Source organism: Mauremys reevesii, linkage group 5 (assembly GCF_016161935.1).
Source record: "Mauremys reevesii isolate NIE-2019 linkage group 5, ASM1616193v1, whole genome shotgun sequence".
NCBI classification, from domain to species: domain Eukaryota; kingdom Metazoa; phylum Chordata; order Testudines; family Geoemydidae; genus Mauremys; species Mauremys reevesii.
The window spans coordinates 82,936,152-82,961,864 of NC_052627.1; the positions used below are offsets into that span (position 1 = coordinate 82,936,152).

At 40.4% G+C, this 25,713-nt stretch overlaps 1 long non-coding RNA gene across 3 annotated transcripts in view; it reads right to left on the bottom strand.

Moving 5' to 3' along the window:
* LOC120405772 overlaps positions 1-25,713 on the bottom strand; it is a 65,292-nt gene that overhangs the window by 9,195 nt on the left and 30,384 nt on the right. The window contains exons 2-4 of one of the 3 annotated variants that reach the window (XR_005598854.1): positions 25,491-25,666; positions 18,241-18,365; positions 15,644-16,472 (exon numbers count right to left, since the gene is read on the bottom strand). This is a non-coding gene — a long non-coding RNA (uncharacterized LOC120405772). Of the gene's footprint in view, positions 1-15,643; positions 16,473-18,240; positions 18,366-25,490; positions 25,667-25,713 lie in introns of those variants that run through there. The other 2 variants (XR_005598853.1, XR_005598855.1) reach the window with 2 other exon arrangements.

The following is a 25,713-nucleotide window of genomic DNA, read 5'->3' on the forward strand; positions in this document are numbered from 1 at the left end:
GAGGGGAAAACTAGTGCTCATATGGTGCCAGGCTTGAATGATCTGTTTTCCATTAATTTTTACTTCAGTCCCTAGTAAAATCATAGAATCAATATTATATTATAAAAATAAACATCTAATGGATACCAGACTCATAGCACTAAGGAAGCATAGCCTTAAAAACAAAACACATTTTTTTTTTGTTAGAAGGGCAAATGCAATGGATGGAGAGAACACAGTTGATGAAATGTGTCTGGTAGAGTTTCATGAATGTGTAGATTCCAAGGCCAGAAGGGAGCATTGTAATCATGTAGTCTGACTTCCCATATAACATGGGCCATAGAACTTCCCCAGAATTATCCCTAGAGCATATGTCTTTTAGAAAAACATCCAATCTTGATTTAAAAATAGCCCACCACAACCCTGGATAAAAAAATCACCATGACCCTGGATAAATTGTTACAATGATTAATTACCCTCTGTTAAAAATGTATGCCTTATTTCCAATCTGAATTTGTCTATCTACAAATTCCATCTATTAGATCATATTATACCTTTCTCTGCTAGATTGAAGAGCCCATTATCAAATATTTGTTCCCCCTGTAGGTACTTAATAGATTAAAGTCAAGTCACCCTTTAACCTTCTCTTTGTTAAGCTAAATAGATTGAGCTCAAGTCTATCATCTTAAAGAAGGGTTTTTTAATCCTTTAATCATTTCCATGGCTCTTTTCTGAACCCACTCCAGCTTACCAACATCCTCCTTGCCAGGTATTGTCTTGTCTCATATGTTCTGTAGAGAGATGGAAGACAGGGTAAACAGTAGAGCTGGGGGAAAAAATTTAGCCAAAACTTCTTTCACAGGAAAGAGCAGATGCAGGTCAACTGAAACATTTTTTGGGTTTGTGTCAAATTCACTGACTTGTTTAGGTTAGGAAAATAAATCTGAAAAAAAATTCTAAACATTTTGATATTTTTTAAATTAAATGTTTTGATTTTTCAGTTTGAAATTTACTTATTTTTTTTAAAAGGAAAACATTTTAAAAAGCTCAAAACAAAACATTTTGTTCAAACCAAAATAAATGTTTGGGTATTTTTACTCTTTAGTTCACCCAAAAAAAAAAAAGTTTTAAATTGATTTTTTTCCAGTTTTCTTGGAATGTCCAGCAAACCAAAAAAATTGATTAGTTATACAGCTCTAGTAAAGAACACTTCAGTTACAGCAACAGATTATATTAAATAGAGAAAAAAAAGTCTAATAGAAAGGAGACATTTCATCTGTAGATATCCCCTTGCTCCTGCAGAAGGACATGGGGCATCCATGTTTGAAATGGCATATCAGGATAGTGAATATACTATATGTACTGTCTCACCTGGAAAACAGCAAAGAATCTGCTTGATGTTGTATTAGCTTTGATGCACAGTTCATTCATCCAATGGAACCCACTTTTTGTATGTGTTCCAGACCAGGGAATGCCTGCAAGTGTGCTAGCACAGAGATTCTGTACCCACTGGCAGAAGCCAAGATCCTTTCAGTTCTTTGTTTTGTGGGTGCTGAGGATTTCAGTGTCACCTATGGAATGATCAGATAGCAACTCTGCAAGAGAAACCTATACTGTATCTTATGGGGACTACTTGGTGTACTTATTGGGACTACCTGCACTGCTCATGGTCAGAGAACAACAACATGTGATTAGATTGGAAAAATGAAAGAGAAGGACTTCACTCTATGAGGACTGATGTACATGAGTGACTTTACTCCTGGGAGTTGTCCCATTCAATTCAGTGAGGTTAGTTGTGAGTAAAATTACTCATGTGTTTAAGTGTTTGCAGGATTGGGTACTAATATTGTGTATGTCGGAAAAAATAAAAACTGAACAGTCATTCAATGGAAGCTTCACATCTGGAAACAATACTAATAGAAATAGATCTATCCTGTTAACTTCTAGCACACCTAAGTTATAATCAGCTATATGCATGTTAAGTAGAATTTATCAGTAGCTGCTTATCCTTGCAGTTGATTGATGAAGACGGATTAAGAGGCAAATACTGAACCTATATCCACAGGTGCAGAGATCCTCTGGCAGTGGACTCTGTGCACCTTCAGTGTGCAAGGGGAGGCAGAGTTTGGGTGTGATATACAAAGGGAAATCCATGTGCAGCCATGCATATGTGGCATTTAGACACAGGGACTCTACAAATAAGTAGCTCCTTCAGTCTTCTCCCTTACATACGGGGCATACACCTACATCAATTAATTAATGGGGTAACCTCCCTGCAGTGGCTCGGCTGCTGCTCCATGGTATTTCCTCCAGTGCCTAGCTGACATGTTCGAGCTAGGTTCTGGGCTAGCTCCTAAAAATGTAATATGTGGATGAAGGAGGACATGACGATTGTCTACAATGATCTGAAGGGAGTAAATTCTAATGGTGGAGAAGAATTGTTTGGAGTGGTAATAGCTGGAAGCAATAGCACAAAGTTAGGAAAAGTAACAATGAGTCTGTACTGTATATGGAAAAATAACTTCTTGACAGTGAGCCCTGTTATGCTGTGGAATATTTCCCAGTCCCAAAATAGCTTGGACATTTCAAACATGACTGGAAAAAGACTTAGAAAGTATACCATAAGGAATACTACTACATTGCCAGGGGAAATTGGCTAGAATATCCAGTAGATCTGTTCCTTCTCTAGTGTCTATGATTTTTAATATAAATAGTCTGATATCTCCAGGAGATGATTCCATCTGATGCAATGAAAATAAGGAGGGAGTTCTGAATTTGGCACTAAATCCACAGCTGTTGTAAAATGACTTCAACTGATTTCAGTGGAACTATGCTCCTTTACAGCAAATCTCAGGTAAACCTCTCTTAAAACATCCCTAGTCTCTTTTGCGATGTCAATTCTTAGCCAAAGTCAAATAATTACCTCAAAGTTTTGAGTCCCACTCTCACTTTTGGAAGAATTAATTCAATCTGGTAAAACAATGTAATTCCAATCCACTGCATATGTGGAAATGTATTTTGAAATGAAATGTGTCCTGTAGCACTGGCCTTTTTCTGTGTCAACTTATGTATAGATTTTCTTAGCATTAGGTTCTCACTTCAGAAAGCAGTGTGTTTCTCAGTCCAATTGGCCTGGTGTAACTTAAACAAGAGGTAGCTATTGCTACCATATGCAGCTGTATTACAGAACAGTGGGGCTTTCAGAACGATGTATTTCTTCACCAGGAACTGCACACAGCCAGGCATTGATAACTGTACAGCTGGGATCTGATGGCTTTATTCAATGGAACTGAGTCAGCACATCTACTCAGGCATGAAAAAGAGAAGAACTGTGTTTTAATCCTGTGACAGAACACAGTAAGTTATCAAAGAAAATAAGAGGCTGGTGACAATGTGCTGTTATGTTAAAGCCTTCAGAATTGAAAGCCTGAACCTTTTTCTACTGCACATTGTGACTAAATGTGGGAAGTTAAACATGTGGAGCACCCTCTTAGAGCAAGTTAAAGAAGTTAGAGGAACCAAGTCTAATGCAGATGTGATGCGACAAAAGTGCTCTCTGAAGGGTTCTGCCCATTATAAAAATGAGATCAAAATGCAAAGTTTAGATCAAGATTCATATCCAGATCCAAACTTCCCTAAAATTTGATGATTTTTGGAGCTGGGATTTGGTTTACGGACATCTCTAATATAAATGTTTGGTGGAGTATTTTTTTGCGAAGGTGGAAAGCATCAGATTTTTGTCGCTGCACTAGTCTTTATTTTTATGCTATGACAAGTTATATGGTACCATATACTGGGAGGAGTAACAAACCCAAAGATGAATGCTTTCACACATTCAAGAATGATAGATATCTAATATAAATACACTATGTGAAGTTATGTTTTTTAGTTATGTGAGCATGTGTTTTTATATATATAAAAACATAACTTCATATAGTGTATTTATATTAGATATCTATCATTCTTGTACATTTGAAAACACTCATATTTCTAAAACTTTCAAAAGAAACTAATTTAAAAATATACTAAAAAAAATAAAATCCACAGTATTAATCAAATGTGCTGCATCATTCCTAATGTGCCTTGTATTAGTCTGGGTCATTACTACAGAATGTTGCCCTTTTTTCCCCCCTTTCCTAACAAGCAGGATTTTTTTCCCATAAAAATAGCAATGACCAACATCCAGCACAAATAAAGTACTGGTAATGTAAAATATATTTGGTCTTAACTGAATGAATTTTATATGAATAATTACAAAGAAAATTTGGGGTCCAGATTCTCCGCTAGTGTAAATGGATAAAACTTCACTGAAGTCATGGGGCTACAGCAGAAAGCTTACACCAGCAGACAATATGCACCCAAATTTCAAGGCCTGTCTATGGATTTATTGTTCTCTAAATCAGAAGAATAAATGTAACTGTTGGACCCTTGACCCTGAAACATGTAGTTTATTTTTTAATGTTATTTAACAAACTACTTCAGTTGGTTGAAGTGTTAGAACTCTTGCAAATGTCCACTGCTACTATACACTGCCTTGTGTTTCCATGTCTTTAAAAGAGGAGGGGACTCCATAAAAAGGAAGGTGAACGTATCTAGCTACTCTATGTCTCTCTCTTTCCTAGGCATTTCTAATGTGCCCTTTGGATTCCAGATGATTTCAAGTTGGGTTAACTAGTGTCTGCCTGTGCAATTAAACTGTTCACTCTCAGGCACACCAAGGACTAAAGAAATCTGGGAGGCCTAGAAATAGTTTGACAAATAGAAGTTGCAAAGTACATTATTACTAATTCTTGTGAATTTATCATGAGTCTCATGATAGATATTTGGTGTTTTACAGAAAACAACCCTGACTGCTGGAGTTAGGAGATTACATACGAATTTCAGTTTTTATCTAAAAGAAAATACGTTGCCAGCCATCGTAGTTACAGAGAAAAGTTTGAAATGGTGACCATAAAGACTGACACCAGTAGGCAAATAAAAAGAACTCCACACCATAGCCATAACAGCATAGTGGACTGCAGCAGCTACAAGGTCATGGAGAGGTCTTTACTGCTGCTGTTTTGTTTGACAGGTGGCAAAAGGAAGGGATGCTGTTAATTTCTGGAGGATCCAGGAGATAGGTGAGAGAGCTTGCAGAGAGGAAGCAGCTTAAGAGGAGGAAGCAGGAGGCACTACAGAAGTAAGGTCATCAAGTGAGGAGGCATATCAAGAGGGCTTACAGAGGTGGGCCAGAAGCTCCTGCCAACATGAGACCAACGACCATCTGTACAGGATATTTTCAGTATATCTATATAGCTCAGACACTTGGTCTGCTGTTCCTGGGTTCCAGTTCTGCAAAGATTTGTACACATGCTGAACTTTACACACTCTGAGTTGTCTCACTAAAGTCAGAGTTAGATTATAGAGAGCAGGCACAGAAAAGGAAGTTTTTTTTCCCCTTCATATCAGGCCCTTAGAGTGCCTCAGAACATTGGGGAATCCTGATTGAATATCCATTTATTAGCAAAGAGTTAATAATTTATCCTTTTGCAGTAATGTCAACCATTCTATGATGTATTAACCAACCCAAAGGATGAAAAACATTTAGAGATCTCCTTCATTTTTTGTTGTCACATTTCCAAGTACTTAGCTATGGGTATGTACTTTGCAAAATTTACTGAATTTAAATTGCCCTCTATGCACATCATACAATGGCTTTTATATACAAAGTATACTGTTTAGCAAGGGAGAATTGTAAAGGACACATTATAATTTAACATCGGTTGCATGAATGTAGCCTATGTTTTTCAGAGAACAAAGACTGACTTTTTGTAGATGTGTATGTTTTATTCATCACGGAATAACTGGGCTATAAGTGTATAATCTGTAACATTATTGATTTGCAATATGTGCATTTTCACTTTAGTGTTTGGCCACATTCAGTTTGCTTTCTGCCATTATCTGCTGCTTGCTTTATCTATTATTAAAGTGAATAACATTTCTTTAATGTACTTACTGTTATGTAGCATTAAGTAGTATTTATAGTCATAAAACTTCATTTGTGCATTGAAATCATAAGAAAATGTGGAATGTGCCCTAAATACATTCTTTTACATTCATTATATTTATGCAAAGGTACTTTTAAATACATAAAGCATAATGTATTAACAAACATTTATTTTAATCTATAATGACTCAATGTATATAGTACCCCATTAATATCAATTTCATATGTTCTTTACAATCACTGGTAATGCAAAAAAAGGAGTATGGTAGTTGCTGAGTTATGATATGGGCTTTAGTGGGAATAAACTGGCTATCAGACTTGAAGAAGAGTTCTGTTTAGTTCAAAAATTTGCCTGTCTCTTCCACCAACAGAAGTTGGTCCAGTCAAAGATATTATCTTACCTATCTTCCCTCTCTAATATCTTGGGACCAGCATATCTACAACACCACTAAAAATATCTTAAAAGCAGCCATCAAAGGGTATGTCTACCCTTTGAATTCTGGATATAATTCCCAACTCAGAGAGACATACCCGAGTTAGCTTTGATTGAGTTAGCATGCTCAAAACAGAATTTAGCCACAGTAACATGAGTGGCAGGAGGGGCTAGCCACCCACAGCATGTGCCTAATGTTTTAGATGGGTACATACGCAGGGCAGCAAGCCCCTCCTGCCACTCATGGCTGCACTCTATTTTTAGCATGCATGTTCTATCAGATCCAACACAGGCATGTCTCCTCAAATTGGAAATTACACCCCCCAGCTTGAAGATCAGACATACTTTTAGATACCTGATTCTAGTTTGACTATTTGCATGAGACGAAAGGGAGAAAGGATGGTCTTGTGGATGAGGCACTAGCCTGGGACTCAGGAGTGCTGGGCTCAAGTCTTGCCTTTGGCACAGATTTCCTGTGGGCAGGATCCACAAAGGGGTCTCAGCATTGCAATGCCTAACTTAAGGAACCCTGCACCCCAGTGGAATCTTCAGCCCCAAGTTAGGCATCCAGGCTTCCTATGCAATGCATGGTGAGAGTTAGACACCTCAGAATACAATTAATAAAAGCCAGCAAGCTGAGTGCGGAGCCACCTAAATTATCCAGCAGAAAATACCAAGCCCTGCCCCTCAAACGAAATTAGGTACCTAAATCCAGATCAGAGAGAGGTGCTTATTTTCACTCAGAATTCACAGTTATGGACCCTCTCCTAGGGCTAGGTGGCTAAACCAGGTCAGCCCTTTCTCAAGAAAGGCCACGGATGCGGTCCCCCCTGTCACCCAATATCCCACCAGTTGGAGCATTTATCTTGGATATTCATTGGTCCAGAGAGACAGTAAGAATGACTCTATATCCTGATGACTAAGGCAGGAAGGAGGGAGATGGAGCAGGGCCTGGAATCTGCAATTAATATAATTATTTATACAACGTGGAACAGCTCTAGCAGGAGAAACTGAGACACTGACCTAGGATATTGGAGACCTGGATTCAAATACTTTCTCCACATTAGACAGCAGAGGGATTGAATCTGGTCTTCTGCCTAAGAACATGCTTACTGCATTGGTCCCTACAGGTGCGATAGGTAGGGAAACACCTGGTTTGTGAATCCCACTGGGGAATACACATGAGCCATGCATCAGGATTTAGGCATCTGTTCATATGCCCACTGGAAGATTTTTCAGTGTGTGGGACACTATCATCAGAGATTTAGATGCATAGGGAATTTAGGTCCCTAAAGGCTTAGGCAGCAGCTGAGCAGAGGTTTGAGGATCTAAATTTTGGACTGAGGCTCCTAAATCCCTTTGGATTGAGCCTTGTTTGGCCTTGTGTAAATCACTTGGGTCCAGAGTCAGCAAAGCATCTGGGAATGTGCTTAAGTTCATCCATATTCACCAAAGCAAAATAAAACATTCTCAAGTGCTTTGCTGATTCAAGTCTGTGCCTTGATTCTCAAGCTGTAAAATGGGAGTGATAATTCCTTATCTAGATGCATAGATTGGGAGGCATTGCTTGGGCTTGTAGAGAGCCATACAGGGTATATACCCTAGGGTTCTGGTGTGTCTCTACTCTAAGCAGTGCCTCACATTCCATACTGCTATTTTTACCAATATTAGCTGGGTGTGCAATGTTTTTACATGCCACCACAAGTGTAGACCTATCCTACAACATAGTACGCTTCCACCAATATAATACTATTGTAAACTGTTGCATCTTCAAAATAAATCAGTGAGGAGCATATTATATAGACAATGTACTAAACACTAAAACTAAACTAAAGTTTAGTCCTTTATAAAGAACACAGCCTGATGAATTTTGTGTATGAGAGAATTAGTGACATGAAGTTGTTAATTAAGTGTACTTTAAGAAAACTTGCATGAAACACTTTGCACATAAAATATTCAGGGCCGCCTGGGCGGGGGGGGGGGGGAGAGTGGGGCAATTTGCCCCAGGCCCTGGGCCCCGCAGGAGCCCCGCGAGCCGTGGCCTGGTGGCGGTCCAGGTCTTCAGTGGCATTTCGGCAGCGGGGGGCCCTTTAGTGCTGCCGAAGATGTGGAGCAACTGAAGGGCCCCCCGCCGCCAAAATGCCGCTGAAGACCTGGACTGCTGCCGGGTGAGTACAAGCACCGCAGCTCCTCCGCTTTGCCCCAGGCACCCTGAATCCTCTGGGCAGCCCTGAAAATATTAGTGATTTTTTTTCCAATTTCCTTCAGTTTTGTCAAAAGGTAGAATTAAAATCAATACTTTTTACCAGTACTTTTTTTTAAAATTATGTGTGACAGCAGAGGAGGGAAACTGAACATTTAATCAAAGTAAATTTCACATAGTTTGGCTTTCTTTAAAACTGCTGTTGTATTGAAAAATGATTAGTAGAAATGATATGTGAAGATATTTGAGCAATCCATAACACAGAAAAGTGGGTACTGCCCAGTAAATCTCTACCTAAATATTTGTTCAATTTATGTACACACAAACAGGTTGTCAAAGGGCTATACAGTTGATATAAGACCAAGCAGGGTACTGCTACTACAAAACCTGTTTGTCAGTATGATGTGATTTACTGCTAGGGTATTTTCTTCTTCAGCAAACACTAAAATGGAAGCTGTACTTCACAATATTGTCTGCTTTTGGCATCTAACATACTATAGGTCAACTTTTCTTTTAAAAGAATCCCAGTGGGAGAAGAAGTTTTGTTGTGCACAAAGACACAATAGTACCATCGATTCAAAAGAAAGACCATTACAAATATTTTGTGACTGTTAGAAAAAAAATAAAAATAAAAAAACAACCCACCAGTTAAATATCTGTAAGATATGCACATCTGGCCAGATCCTCAGCTCAAGTCAATAAAGCTATGTCAATTTACACAACAGTTGTAGGAGGAAGAGCAGTGTAGAAAGTGAGGAATGGAGAGAAGAGATGGGGTGCTTAAAAAATTTCTATTGACACTGTAAGGGCTTGGTACTGGAGAACTTGTACTTCTCTGCTGCACAGAGGCAGGATATAGGGGGCATGCTCATCTATTCTCTCCTTTTCCCTGCCTATCCCTCTCTACCCTTTCAACTGCCAGTTCCTCTTCCCTTTCCTCCACTTCAGTTTTTCCCTTATATTTCTGCCCCCTGCTATGCTGACCTATTAATAATTAGATACAGCTACCCTAACAGAGAAGTGTACAGACAGTGGAAATAAAGATTACTAACAAACCCATCTCCCACTCTACTATCCTTCTATTGTCTATCTTCACCTATTGCATTTTGTCTGGTCTTAGACTGTAAGCTCCTTGAGGTTCCTACACTGTCTTAAATAGTCTATAAAGCACCCAGCACACTTAAATACGCATAGGCTAGGTTATGTTTGCCATGCTGCTCCAAGAGAATAAGGAGGCACTAGTGTGCCATACTACTGCTTTCAGAAAGCAGAGTTTAGCAGGAGCCACAGACCTTCTATATCCCTCTCTCATGCAAGTGGGCATATAGGGGTGAAAATGGATTGGCTACACTGGTACAATGGGGAACATATTCTGTGTCGGTATAGACCTGTTGTGGTGTCTCCCGTTTAAGCAGTAGGTGGGCCAAGAGGGAGATTTTGAGTCTAGGAAGCAGCCCCAAGTAACACATTGCTTCTTACCAATGGCCGATTACAAACTGATGATCCAGCCCTGTATAAATAGTACTGAGGTGGGTGAAATTTGTCAGGCAAAATTTTTTTGGCAAGAAATGGAAGTCTGATGACACCAAAACATTTCACATATTCTTGTCAATTTTGCCAAACTTCTTTGGCTTAAAACAAACAAACAAACAAACAAAAAACCACAACAATTAAAAATAAGTTTTGAAAAATATAAACAATTTATTTTGAATGTTTAAATGAAACATTTTGATTCAAAACATTTTGTTTAGGAATTTCCTTAAACAATTCAAAATGTTTTTTCATTTTGATTTCAAATATTTTTAAAAAAACATTTTGTTCAATTTGAAACAACTTTAAAAAAAACACAAAACTTTTGTATTTGCTGGAAATTAAAAATATGATATCTTTCAGTTCAAGCTTGAAAAATTTAAAAAAATGCTTTTAATTACCAGTTAATAAAAAAAAATCCATTTTCATCCAGCTCTAGTCATGAGCTGTTTTAAGCCCCCAATTCTTGCTTTTCATGTCAAGTGAAAATGGAGAGAATTTATTGGCCATATTAGAGCTCACTGTCAAGGTAATGAGCAGAATTACTGTAGATTTGTCATACACTCCTCCCCCTCCACCCTTCCCCCGCAGTCCTACAATCTTGTTTTTCACAGCTCTCAACTCTGTGGGCTGCAAGGAGGAAATTTTCCTTGCAGCCAAATGTTTCTTTCAACAGTGAAGGGGGTTATTTAAAACAGCATTGGCTAGGGAGCTTGCATGTCAAAGGTTTCAGTCTGAAGGACAATTCTGAAATTAATTGAAAATTTTCTCTGTTTGGAAGTTTTATAAGTTACTCCTTTTCTTTTTTTTGTTTTTAAGAACTTCATAGATCTACTTTGTTTTTGCCACTATTGAATACATTTCTTCAACAAGCAAATAGAATTTTATACATCCACACTGTTAAGTTTGCTGAAGGATTTGTGCTCTAGGTAAACAATACCAAATTAAATAAGAGAGATAATGAGTTATTATTAGTTTTAACTTCTGCTTGCATCAATCTCTTTAACTAGGTTGAATTTTTAGGCACTATACATAACTTACATTGCAAGCTCTCTGGGCAGGGCTGCCCAGAGGATTCAGGGGGCCTGGGGTCTTCGGCGGTGGGGGGCCCCCGCTTCGGTGGTAATTCAGCGGTGGGGGGTCCTTCCGCTCCGGGACCCACCGCCGAAGTGCCCTGAAGACCCGTGGCGGGAGCCCTCCGCGGCCGAATTACCACCAAAGCGGAACCCGGCACCCCCCACCGCCAAAGACCTGGAGCGGAAGAAGCTCCAGGGACCCAGGCCCCGTGAGAGTTTTGCGGGGCCCCCGGAGTGAGTGAAGGACCCCGCTCTAGGGGCCCAAAAATAAACTCTCGTGGGGGGCCCCTGCAGGGCCCGGGGCCTGGGGCAAATTGCCCTACTTGCCCCCCCCCCCAGGGCGGCCCTGTCTCTGGGGCAAGAACTGTTGTTTTTGTTCTATGTTTGTATAGTACCTAGCAAAACAGGGTCCTGATCCAGAACCAGGGCTCCTAGGGGAAATTTCAATGCAAATAGTAAACAATAATAATTAATAGGAACACATTTGCAACACTGGGATGAAAGCATAACAATAGATCAACCACTCACTTAACATCTTTCATATAACCAATCAATTCGGTATAAGAATAGCTGACAGGCACTTTTTAGAGCTATTATATTGTTTTTGTTTTTCCTATCCTTTAGTCATCTGTAGTTTTTTTATTGAACACATATTACTAGTGAACAATCTAGAGGCACCAGACTTCAAGTCTCAACATGTTGTTTATTTACTTTTATATGATATTTTAAAAGAAAGGACTATTTCATGCTGATTTTTATGTGAAGAAAATACATACAATACCAGTATGAATCCTTGCTTACTAGGTAAAATGGAACATTTATTAGCAAATATTTGTGCACAGGAAGTGCTTTTGATTTAAAAATGTGTAAGTATACTGCTGTCCTCTACTGGATGGATTCAGAACTGCACTGCTGCTGCACTACAGCTGCACTGCAGCAAACCCACCTCAGACACTGCCACCATGTTTTATTTACCAAGAATGAAGCCTAGTGCAGATTAAGTTGAATAAGTGGAACTTTATTAAACCAATAGTAAGTACCTGAAATGCATAGGATTATTTAGACTCCTTTAGCTAGGAGTTCTAAAGCAAGGGCAGAGGGGACAGCCTTTCCTGCAACAATTGAAATGTGTTGAGATTTCACTACCAGTCAGATTTCTGTTTCTGAATCGCTATGCAGAATTTTTATTCTGGACAAAACCACCATCTCAGAACCTTTATCATTGCACAGCTGCACCCACCACATGCTCCAAGCAAAAAAGTCAGGCAAATCACCCCAAAGCAAGGAGGTTAGGCTATGGACCTATGCTCCACCTACGCCAGCTGTAGATTGGGCCAGGTGCTCTAGAGGGAGCAAACTTTGCTATCCTGTGCACTCTTACTGCACACTGAAAAGTACTTTGAGAGATCGAGTCTCCCTGAGGCATACTCCTTCCCCCACTGGGCAGTGCCAAAATCTAATCCTTAATAAGAACCTTGATATTTGAGTTTAATTAGGTAAGTGGTACATTGGAGGCAAATTTAGAATGAGCGTTCCCTTTCTTTAGCAATAAAGTGTTATTAACTAGTGATCTGGAAGCTGAGTGGATGTAAAATAAGCAGAGACAGAGAATAAGAGAAGGAGTTTCAAAAGTCATCAGTGGGAGTTAAGCTAACACTGAAGTCAGTAGTTAAACTCCCATTGGGAATGTCTTTGGTAGGAATTAGGAAACTGTGAAAGTCTTTGCTAAAACGTGGAATAAGAATGCCTGGTGTGATTTCTAATGATGGGGATTGTTCTCGGTTTGGGAGAGCCAAAGATAAATCTGGCCAAGAATTTCGGGGTTTAGTCACAGGACAGTAAAATTAAGATTTAAGAGTTTGTATCCTGTTTTCCATTATTCTCAAACAGATCACACTTTTTTTTCCCCTTTTAAAAAAATTCTCCATTTTGGCCACATTCCTCTACCCCTTTCTAAGCTGTCTAGTTCCTCCTTGAAACTCTTTACTGCTGCATAATAGGGGATTATGCTACCTTTCAAAACCAACCTACTGGCTTCCCAAAATGTTGCTGGAGAGAGTTACTAATGGTCGTCTTTTGATATATTTACCCACGATAAGCCAATTGGTTTATGAAACCTGGAGAATCTACTAACTGAGTGAGGCTGTTCCATTATCTATTTGTAGATGCAGAAAATAAGGGCATGGTCAGAGAATATGGTGTTCCACATTCTAGCTGCAGAGCTAAAATTATATGGTGAATCTGCTGAGCTGCAAACTTACTATTAGAGAGACTAATAAATATATTTTATTGGACCAAGTTCTGCTAGTGAGAGAGAAGCTTTCAAGCTACACGCAGCTCTTCTTCAGCTCATATTCACACTTTTGGGGGCATCCTTTGATATTTGTTCCTAGCATAACCAGCTCATTGATTGTATGCTGAGGTAATTTCCACTGAGAACAAAAAAGGGGAAAATGAAAAGAGAAAGAGACAAAGTTGTGATAGCGTAGAGCCAACCAACTCCTCAGATACAGAATGTTTTATCAGGCTCTTGGCCCTATTACAGGTTCATTTATCGGTTTGCCAATATTGCAAAAATATTGTATAGGTTTGGGGAGAAAGGGATACTATTTCAATGATTATTAAGAATGCGATTTGCATTTGCAGAGTTAAAAAGGACACTTATGACCATTCCTATCTTAGCTTACCCATGTTTCAAAACCTCTTTCATATTAGTCAGATGTAATAACTAGCCTTGGAAAGATTAGATTTGTTGGTAAATGTTGATTTCACCATACACACACACAAAGACTAAACAAATATTTCCATTATAATAATGTACAGATATGTGAAATTTACAGATATGTGAAGAAAAAAGCTGCTTGAGAACTTAGAGTTGATTTAAGGGTGTTTATGTAACCTACATACCTCCTGAGTGTGGTGTTCTGTCCCATCTAGTGGCACCAAGACCATTTTGGGGGGGGGGGGAAGAGAGAGAGAGAGAGAGAGAGAGAGAGAGAGAGAGAGAGAGAGAGAGAGAGAGAGAGAGAGAGAGAGAGAGAGAGAGAGAGAGACACACACACACACACACACACTCACACTACAGCCTTTGCTAAGAGTCACTTGGCTTTTAGCTCATGCAGTACAGGCTCATGCACTACGCTCCAAAGGTCTCAGGTTCTATCCCACCCACTGATGACTGGAGTCTTTTGGTATTACAACCACTTTGTAAGGTTTGACATGTGATTTTGACAATTTGTGTTTTAATGGTTATAAAGCTTTAACTTTTTGAATCTCAATGTCTATTGTCATTACACAATTACTGATTAAGCTTCTCCATTCTGATCTCCCCATAATTTCCCACAGCTGTGACAATTTAAATCAATTTTTAAAATGCTTAAAAATAGACACTAAAATTCAAAAAATAAAATTCAGGTTCTGCCAAGCCTATGTATAGAATTTCACAAAGTCATTTCTGCATCAAGCCCATGATTCTGGTTGAGCTATATCTTTTAGAAAGACATCCAATCTTGATTTAAAGAATTCAAGTGAAAATCTAGCACATCAATAGCTATGTTGTTCTACTGGTTAATTACCCTATTAAAAAATTGCCTTTTTCGAGTCTGAATTTGTCTAGCTACAGCTTCCTTCTATTAGAACTTATGCCTTGCCCTGGGAAATTAAAGAGCTTTGAGGTCTTGTACCCATATAAACTTATATGTCACCTTATAACCTTTTATTCAGTACTGTAAGCTACACAGACTGAGCTTCTTTAGCCTTTCACTGAGAGGCAGGTTTTCTATCCCTATTGAGCCTCTTGGGTAAGGGCCTGAAAGGAACTTTTGGAGACATTGAGCCAGCTAACCCAGACTCTTAAAGGGACAGCAGCATGAAGAAGGCTATCTGTCTTACCCAAAGTATGAAAAGTACCGATGTACAGCACATATGGTGGCACTATTTGACAACCCTTGCTCAAGAAAATTCAAGGATTGCCCTACCCAGTTTTGGCAAAGTAGAAAAGGATTCACATGCATCTTTGTAATATTTCCTCAGTGGACTCCAGAACACTGTTGGGCTGTGACTGGAACATCAAATATGCTGGGTCTACCCTGCTGTCTTCTATGAAGAGACAGATTTGGGAAGATATGTTAAAAACCAAAATCACTACAATGGTAATAAGGCACTCCAACCTGCCCTGAACTGTCTGGCAGTGTTTCAATTTGAAAGCAGCAACTCAAGTTTTCTCCATAACGCATGGGTTAATATATACTTATTATTGCCACTTGGGAGTACGGCAATATCGAATTTTCATGCCACTACAGTGCTCCTTAAAGTTTAATGTACTCATGAAGCTTTAAGTGCTTTCTCTCTGTGTGTGACTGATGTGAGATACAACAGCAGTAAAACCTACTATTTTATTATTTGTTGCACAGCAATATGAGTCTTTCAGTCTCTGTGTTGCCTGATATAAAAAAAATAAGTCTCCAAGAATAAAATACTCTGAAAGTGTCTTTGATACCCATTGTTTGGGTGAGGAGTTGTGGGGAAGCATTTAAAGAGTGCTCCTTTGGAATCTCCTTTTCTCTCTTTTCTTTTTTCAGTTATGAGCATTTTGAGGTGCATAGGTTTACCGTGTGGAATTTGAGGCTTACAACATTTGCCCCACTCTGTTTCTCTAACAAAAAATGCATCCTAGCAGGTTATGTCCCAGTGTTCTGGGATTGCCACTTTCAAAGTACTCACCTATAGCTACAAGCTTTATTGATGATAGCTAAGCAGCTTTGCAAATTCCTTCTAAGCACCAAGATGTTGTTATAGGTGGCCAAGACTGGTTGTCCATGATTCTATAGGAATTGTTAATAGAAAATATTGTGTTCCTATTTTCTCAGAAACATCTGGCCTAAATGTTGTGTTCTTATATCCTGGTCCCCTAGGTGTCAAGAGGAGTTTTCTCCGAGTTCCTAGAAAGGAGCTTGTTGCCAGGATAACCAGTATTCTGGTGATCTTAGAACAGGTGGAGTGTAACTCCTCTGTTTCATGTTCATTAGGTCATTCTTGAGCAAGTCACAAAGGCTTTGGATAGTATAGTGATGGAGCCTATGCAGCTAAATGTTCCCCTGCTTGATGAAATCCAAGAAGCTCTAGCAAGTCTGGTAGGCCTTGTTGGGAAGTAAGACTTGTTTTCTTCTTCCACAGCCTCCTGAGGAAGTAGTGGCCAAACTTTGTAGACTGCTCCATGGCCTCCTCCCCTCCTACAAATAAGGATCACGGTCTCTCCTCCCTTCCCTACGAACAAGCAAGTCTTCCATCAATTCTTCTCTCCTTCCCTATAACAATCTACCCAGACCCCACACAGTAACTTCCCCAAACCTCCATCTGACTGTTTATCTGTCCTTACCAGTAAGCTAGGTCCTCTGCTTGTCTTGGTCAGAGACTCTCTCTTTTTCTTGGGTCTTCCTGTTTCAGTTGATGCCTCTTTTGTAGCTTGGCTGCTGGCTTAGCAGTTAATGGGTAGCTGACAGTAACTACAGGGGGTGGCTACCGGGGGTGTGAGTGATTGCTGGACCCAGGCTTTAGCCCCCTGTAGCCACCCCCTGTAGTTACTGTCCTTTATTCCAGTTTCCTTCAAGTATCCTGGGGGTGGGATGGGGTGGAGAGGCTCTTTCTTTAGCCAGCTGAAGACAAAAGGGAGGGGTCTCCCACAGGTTTAAATAGACTTTCTCTTGTGGGTGGAGACCCCCTTCCTCACCCCTATGCAAAGTCCAGCTCCAAGATGGAGTTCTGGAGTCACCTGGGCAAGTCACATGTCCATGCATGGCTCAGTCTTTACAGGTAGACGCCATTGTCCACATGATATCTTGTATGTCTCCAGGAAAACTTCTTATGTGGATTGGAGCCTTCCAAGCTCTTTTGTCTGTTAAATGCTTCCTGATTGAGCACTTATTTTGCATATTCCTTTCCCAAGAAGTGACCAAATGTTCTAACTAAGGCTACTTAGAAATCAAGCAATTATATAGCCAATGTTCATAACTTTGAACACACAAATGGTGCCTGCAAACAACTAGGATGAACATAACCAGTAGATCATAACCTTTAAATAGATATGTTACATGGCATATGTAGCAAAACCCTATTCCAGCTATATCATACATACATTTATGAGCACCCCCACCCCATAAAGCCTTATGGGGTACACTGTCACACCCTCCAAAAAACATATTTAGGTACCATGATCTCCCTCCAACCATCAGCTTACACTAAAATGGTTGCATGGATTCCTTTCCTTTTCAATGTGTCAATTTCCCCCCAGTTCAGTGTTGAACTATTTCACATTTCCTTTAGGCTTTCCCTTTATGGTGTGCCTGTTGAGTGCATTTAGATTTGCAATGAGAAGAGGACATAACAGCAGACAGCTTGTGAGCTAAAGCCCTTGAGCTTTGAGGGGCTTGTCTGCCTGAAGGGAGAACACAGTTCACTGTAGCTCTACTAAAGTTCCATTTTGTTAATAAATGTATAACATGTAGCAGGCTAAATGGAAAAAAAATGAAACTCTGTTATAATTCCTAAAAGGACCTCAGGGACGTGTTAGACTGACAGGACACCTATTTGTGTCTTTTCCAGGACATTATACTGGTGGAACATCAGAATCATTTTATAGGGGTGAATACTACAAAATTTTCAAGCATTCTTTCAGCTGGAATAGACTTTGGAATGCAATTTTACCCTTTATCTGTCTATTTCTATCTTTAATGAACATAGGAATAGACTAATATTCCTAAAATACATCTGACCAAAAACCAGTCTCAACTCAAAGGAATGAATCACTGTAGGTAGAAACCATCATAAAACCTACCTCACTTATTCTGTTCTTAATTAATTATCCTACCTGAGTCTACTATTGTCCTATTTTGTATAATAAATAGCATATTATATTAGCTAAACTTATTAATTCCTTCTTGCTGATTCTTTTAAACTTTTTTTTGGTTGTAAATTAGTTTCTGCACAGGCACACCTTGCTCCCTGCCCCACCCAAATTTCAATAACTAATTCCTACCTTTGTTGCTCTGCTATTCATATTATCAATGTTAATTCCAGGGGGTGGGGGAGGCAGAGGAGGAGACACCTTGGGTCCAATCCTGTCCTCAGCATGAACTGAAGTTGATGAAAGTTATTTGATACCTGTGGTAAGAGAAACAGGCTTATTGAAATTACTAGTTATTATATTATCTGTTTAGTGCTGGTGTCAATGGGTCCCATTCAGGACTGGGACTCTATTGTGCAAGGTGCTGTACAAATACAAAGAGGGAAAGTACTTTCACCAAAACCCAAATAATCTAGTTTGAAAAATAAAAAATTCAGTAAACTAGTGTAGAAAACAATAGGAAGGACTGGGCTCTTTGAGGCATGGAATGTGTCGGTGTGTTTGTAGCATGCCTAACACTATGGGGCCCAATGCACATGGAGACCTCTGGGCACTACTGCAAAATACTAAACAACATCTGCTAACCCTGACTATTGCTTAACCCAGCCATTCTTAATTGGCTGATTTCTCACAGGTATCATGAGAGAAATGTAACATTAAAAGACATTTGAAAGGGGAGGGTAATGGATATAAACACCTAAACCAAAGCTAGTTCCAACTTTATTATTTTTTCAGCAGATGGCATGTATAGAATAGTCACAACCACTCTCAGTTCTTTACAAATTACCCCAAAACAAAGAATGGAGGCAAGGCCAGTCTGTATGAGGAACAAGAAATGTTTTTACAAGAAAGCACTGAAAAGTGAAGTAATAGTAGTTGTTACTGCACTTACATACAAATGTTAAACAATATCTGTGCATTGCACTTTATACAGAGAGTAAAAGACAACAGTGTTTATATTCAAAGGTTCTGACTCTGCAACTGATTCAGTAGGAGTAGATTAATGGGCCCTTGGAGGGGATTATTACAGGATCAGGACTTATATCTTTAGCATTGCACAGTTTAAGAAACATAACCTAGTATAGCACAAAAAATGAATGCTTTTTCCAGCTGAAACTTCAGAGGATATATATCCTCTGAATAGGCAATTGTGTAATTGCCTAATTTGTGAACTGGCAATGGCATCAAGGTTAAGATCCTTCCCCAAGTGCAGTTGAATATTTAACAACCAGCAAATAATCAGAACTTCTGGTTTAGGTCTCCTTCAGAAGACATGGCCATAGTACCTTATCACCCATTACCACCACCCTGGGGCATTAATTTAATACTGATTTGCAGGGAAGGGTTCCACTGCTGAACCCCAGTGCTACTCTCTGCAACATATAAGTGCACTTTCCAGGTCTCCCATCCACAGACTGGCTCAGCCTGACCATGATTAGATCTAACAGCATGACAGTTCAAGGTGGATTAGCAAGAGATGTAAGTGTAAGCAGAGTCAGGATGAGATCTACCCTGACATCTGGTGGTACATTATGAGGAGTGGGCAAAGGAATTTTAGGAATGTGCATTTGCATTGGTAAACCCACTCCACTTAGCATAACACACAGCAGCATGGGATGGTTATTTTCACACTGTGGAATCTCCAATTTCTTTGTTATTGGGGCAGGAATTAAAAAAAAAGGGCTGTTACCTTAATTATGTGAATGAGGAACTATGAGACTGCTTTATGACAGAAATGACTCAACCTACATTAAATAGTACTTGCTAGACAAGGGACATGGGTTCCAAAACCCAGTGAAGGGAAAGAGGCTGGGGACTGGTGTGTGTACCTGATGGTATGGGCCCCTTTTGAGGGCCTGGAACACCAATTGCACATTCTCCTCTCTCCACTGTTAAAGAGCAGAGCTAATTTTGAATCCTTTAGGGGTCCATCTGGAGGCTGCTGACCTGAATTCACGTTGGCCCAAGGTGGCACTGGGGCTCCTCTACTACAAGCTGAAATCACTAAAAGAGCTAAACTTACTGAGCTGAGATCACTGAGTGGGGGAGCTTGAAGATCAATCGCTAAGCAGCTGGCAGAGCGGAGCAGTCTGCAGCACGTTGGTGCAGCCCGTGGAACAGTGAGCGGTGTGGAGCAGTTTGCTTGGACAGCTGATGCGGTTCACGGGTTGGCTGGAGGAGCGGCACAGCTGGTGGAGTGGAGCCAGTCGTGGTGAAGGCTACAGCAGAACTCCACAGAGAAGCGGGGCAGTCGGCCCTGGCCCACGTAAGGTGTCCCTTAACACCCTGCGTGTGCCCCCCCCCCATTTCCACCCAGGCTGGGGGGGGGGGGGTAAAACTCTGCAGATAAACTTTTGAACTTTGGGGTGGCACTGACCAGAGACAGAGACTCTTGGGTTGTTGGACTTTGGGGTGATTGGACTTAAGACCCTAAGGGGGAAAGGACAGTGCCAAATGTACTTGGAGGTGGGTTTTTTGCTTATGGTTTGTGTATAGTCCTGTTTGTGGTGTCTCTCCAACGTGATGCCGCATTGTTTCCCTCCTTTATTAAAAGGATTTTGCTACACTCGGACTCTGTGCTTCCGAGTGGGGAAGTATTTCCTCCTAGAGGCGCCCGGGGGGGTGGTAGGTAATTGTCCCAGGTCACTGGGTGGGGGCTCGAGCCGGTTTTGCATTGTGTTATTGAAACAGAACCCCTGGATACTGAACCCGGCCCTTGTTGCTGCCAACTCAGAGGGGCAGAAGGGTTACATAAGGTAACCAGTTACTAGAAAAAAATCTTGAAAGGAAAATTCTGAAAAAATAATGAATTCTAATAAAACATTTTAGAGAAATACTTACAAAGCTCTGGAGTCAGTACCCCCCAAAACCTCAAATTTTCTTTTTTTCCTATTTAGCTCCTAGCCCTATGCTCATTCTTCTCTTCTCTTCAATTTCAAAACTCATCAGCATTATTACCTTCAGAACCTAAGAGGAAAAGTTCATTTGGGGCATTTTCTAGGTTATCAGCTCAGCTCATACAACTGCAAACACAGCTGGAGTTGCAATTGCCACTGATTTGCATTAACAGTTAACAGCATGGAATGCTCACATGTGGTGTTTCTGCAGTATGTAAAATCCATATATTCTCTCTTGTTTTTTAATCAACAGAGGACAATTTATTCATAATGTTGAAACTTGGTTCCTAGTGCCCATTCAAGAACAGCCAAATTAGTTAATATTTATAGTAGCTAAATTCTAAACTCAGATCAGATGGGCAAGTATCACTATGTAAAAAATAGCTACTGCTCACTACCAAAAATGTACTCACATGTATGAGCTCGGGAGACTGGACATAAACCAGAAAAGATTCTGCCTCAAGATTATGGTTTGAGTATGGACTAGATCAATAATAAATGGAAACTGTTATTAGCCAATGGCTGTTCACTGATCTGTGTAGAGTGGGTTGGTGGTCCTAGTATACATCTATCCACATAATACTTGGTACTAATTGTTATTCTTTCTGGAAGATTCTGAAGGAGATAAACAATGGAACAGTCATAGGGGTTAAACTACCCTATCAAGTTCAGGCCTTGTCTACACTAAACTTATAAAGGTATTTGAAAATATTTTCAAGCACACTTGCAAATTATAGTAGTTTCTGTCTGTGATTTCTCTGATTGCTGGCCATTCACAAAATGGTGGATCTTCTCAAATGAGAGTAAAATTAATTAGTTTTTAACTGCACCAACTTAACCCTATGGTTAGCTTCACCAGGGAAAAGGCTGATTCCTTAATCCCACTATAATGGTGGGTAATGTTAGAATCTAACTCTCTCCCCTTTTTTATATTACTGCTGTTATTTCTGATAAAACAGACTCCATGGGGTAGGAAAATAACATATAAAACTATCATTTATTTACCATTTGTGACAGGGTGCTGGACAAGGTGCTGCCCTCTGCCACACCAGCCCCAATTAAGGGGAATAGATTGGAGCTGGCTGAATAGGTCTGTGCCTGCCTGGCAACTAGAAACAGCTGCCAGCCTAGTTAGCCAGGGGCTATAAAGGCTAGAGGGGAAGCAAAAAGGAGAGGCAAGAGGGGTGGGTGGCTGTGGTCTGCTGATTGTGAAGGCTGGCTGTAAAATTCTGTATAGAGCTGCAGGAGGGAAAATAGATATAAATAAAGTACACTGGTGATTGCCTCAACCTGAGGTGTCCCTGACTGGTTTTTGAGGGTAGCAGGATCAGGAGCAAGATGGGCCCTGCTACACCATTGGACTCTAGTAGAAATGTGTATAAAAATTACAAGGGGAAAAAAACAAACTAGGCTTGAAAAAACAAGAGTTATTACTAAAGGGCCCAGTATAACCCAGATTGGCCTCAAGGGCATTTAAAGCATACTTAAGCATGGTTGGTAATATATAGCATGGGTTTAGTTAAGACTCTTATGTAATATGATTATCCTTTGTGTGGAAGGGAAAAAGCTCTGTTATGTAAATCCCATCCTCTGGAGAGAAGGGGGTAAACTGACTTCCTAAGTTTCCGAGTAGCAGCCATGTTAGTCTGTATCCGCAAAAAGAACAGGAGTACTTGTGGCACCTTAGAGACTAAAATTTATCTGAGCATAAGCTTTCCTGGGCTACAGCCCACTTCATCAGATGCATAGACTGGAACATACAGCAAGAAGATATTTATACATACAGAGAACATGAAAAGATGGAAGTAGCCATACCAACTGTAAGAGGCCAATCAACTGAGATGAGCTATCATCAGCAGTAGGGAAAAAAAACTTTTGAAATGATAATCGAGATGACCAATAGAAGGTGTGAGGATACTTGACATGGGGAAATAGAGATTCAATTAGTGTAATGGCCCAACCATTCCCAGTCTCTGTTCAAACCTAAGTTAATTGTATCTAATTTGCATATTAATTCGAGTTCAGCAGTCTCTCTTTGGAGTCTGTTTTTGAAGTTTTTTTTGTTGTTAAACTGCCACCTTCAAGTCTGTCACTGAGTGGTTAGAGAGGTTGAAGTGTACTCCCACTGTTTTTGTAATGTTATGATTCCTGACTCCCTAAGAATATTCACACATCCCCAAACCTAAGTAGAAGACTCAGTTTCTCTTGTCAGCTGCAGTGCTAATTATGACTCTGAGGTGGTATTCTATTGTCCCTACCGCAGGGTTGATAGGGAACACACAGGAGATTAGAGATCATTGGCACCTCTGTTAACATATTGTTGATGGTGAACTTCCTGGCAAAGTATTTCATACTGATGTAAGCAGGGGCGGCTCCAGACCCCAGCACGCCAAGTGCATGCTTGGGGTGGCATGCCGCGGGGGGCGCTCTGCTGGTCGCTGGGAGGGTGGCAGGCGGCTCCGGTGGACCTCCCGCAGGCTTACCTGCGGAGGGTCCGCTGGTCCCGCATGGCTTCGGTGGAGCCGCGGGACCAGCGGACCCTCCGCAGGCACGCCTGTGGGAGATCCACCAGAGCCGCGGGACCGGCGACCGACAGAGCGCCTCCCGCGGCATGCCACCCTGCTTAGGGCAGCGAAATGTCTAGAGCCGCCCCTGGATGTAGGCATATAACTCCTACTCTCCAGCCCTGGTGCCGGGTTCCAGCAAGAGCAGCACTGCTTCAGGGAAAGTGTCTCCAAGATGGCCCCCTTTCCTTGCTGCTTCTGATGAGTCCAGGAAGGGAAGGGAGAGGACAGGGAGAAGCAGAGTGCCAGTGGCTGCAGATGTCTCCAGCCCAGGAGAAGAAGTTACCACAAACTTGCCTTCATCCACTCCTCAAACAGAATAATTCTCAGTGTCTGATGCTCCTGCTCTTGAGGGGGGGAACCCCAGCTCCCACCCATCCTCAGTAGTTCCTGAGGCAGCAAATAGAGAGCAAAACACATGGAGGAGAATGCCTCCTGCCGAGCCATCAAAATACCTGGTGAATGGGGCATGGACAGGGAAGTGAACAAAAGGGAAGTGAGGAAAGAGGAAGACCTAGAGTAAAAGGAAGGAAAAGTACATGAAAGAATTGTAGGTTGGCTGAAGAGAGGAAGAGGAAGAGACAACAAAGGGAGGAGCTGGAAAAGAGAGGGAAGTAAAGTGGATCTGTTGAAAGTTACAAGAAAGGGCATGTGTATGGGAAAGGGGGCTCAGAAGTGGACAGACTTTTAAGTAGAGAGGTCTCACTCATAATTTGTATTTGAGACATGTCCATTGTGGAAGCCAGTAAATAATTAACAAGGATTTAAAAAAATCTTAATAAATGTTAGTTAGCAAAAGTCAGGCCATACTGTAACCTTAATAACGTAAGACTTGTAAAAGCAAAAATAGTGCGAGGCGACAGGACAAAAACTGTGTACAAAGTTATTACGACCTTGCAATCACTAACCAAAATGCAGACTTGCTTTTCTTAAAATTAAAACAAATAAGATAAGCCTTTTTGCTATGTATAAACAAAATGTAGTTGTTGCTTTTTACTGTCTGTATTATTGTTAAAAATTGTCTGTAAAAGGTATAAAGGCTTGCTGTAATTGTTTACCAGTTAAAAGACCTGTCCAGGACTGGGGTGACCCTGTGTCCTATGGCACTCTCTCCCTCCATGGTAATTACTAAAAAAATAATAAAAAATTTAATTTTGCTGCACCCAAACAAAAAGCGAAAACTAAGTTTTTCTTCGACAAACTTCTGGCTCGTCTGGGATGGCAACGCCCACAAACGGCTACTACAAATCATTCCCCTTCAAACCCCATGGCGCCACATAAAAGGTATAAGACCTTTTAAAATCTCTATTGGGGTATCAATTAAATTTAATGTTTTGAATAAAAGGGACAATCTTAGAAAGATTAGCTTGATTTAAATAGCTCATTTAAATGTTTCAGCTCTGTGATCCAAAGGTTTAACAAATGAAACAATAACCATTGGCTTCAGTTTGCAAGTGTAATGTTTGCACTGATTTTTCCCTTGCTGTAATGCTCACTATTGAATGCCATAATGGAAACTGCATTATTCTTTCATGTTTTCCACCCGACATTTTAACAATTGTCTTCTTTTAATGAAAAATTGTGACAGAAAAGAGATCCTGTTAGCAGCTATTTTTCCAGCCACAGACTTGCACACGTATCCCATATTTATTATCCATCTGTGTTTGTCTTTCAGTCTGTCTTGAAAAATAACAATTTATTTTTGAACTACTTGTAGCAATATTTAACCACTGAACCCTTTAATTACTTACGCTGCTGACAAGCAGGGCTCATTCAAATGCAGTGAGAAAATAGCTTTGTAAATGCAAGCTGAATTAAAATGGTAAATGAGCAAACCTTTCCCTCTTTGATATGCTGCCAGTTTTACAGCAGAATGTGAGTAGCCACAGCCAATGTTAATAGATGCAGTTTCTAGAATTACCTGCACAAAAGGTGTCTGTTAAAACTACGTGTTTCACAACCAGGAAGAGGGCAGTCAGTTCCTTCGGTTGGACTGAGAGTTGGGAGTCAGGCCAAACCAGGTACCAGGAGGTCAGAGTCCAGGAGAAGCCTGAGAGCAGACCAATAATCAGGCATCTGGAGGCAGGCAGGGTCAGGCTAGGAGGAAATCAGGATCAGGTACCAGGTTGCACACACAAGTCAAA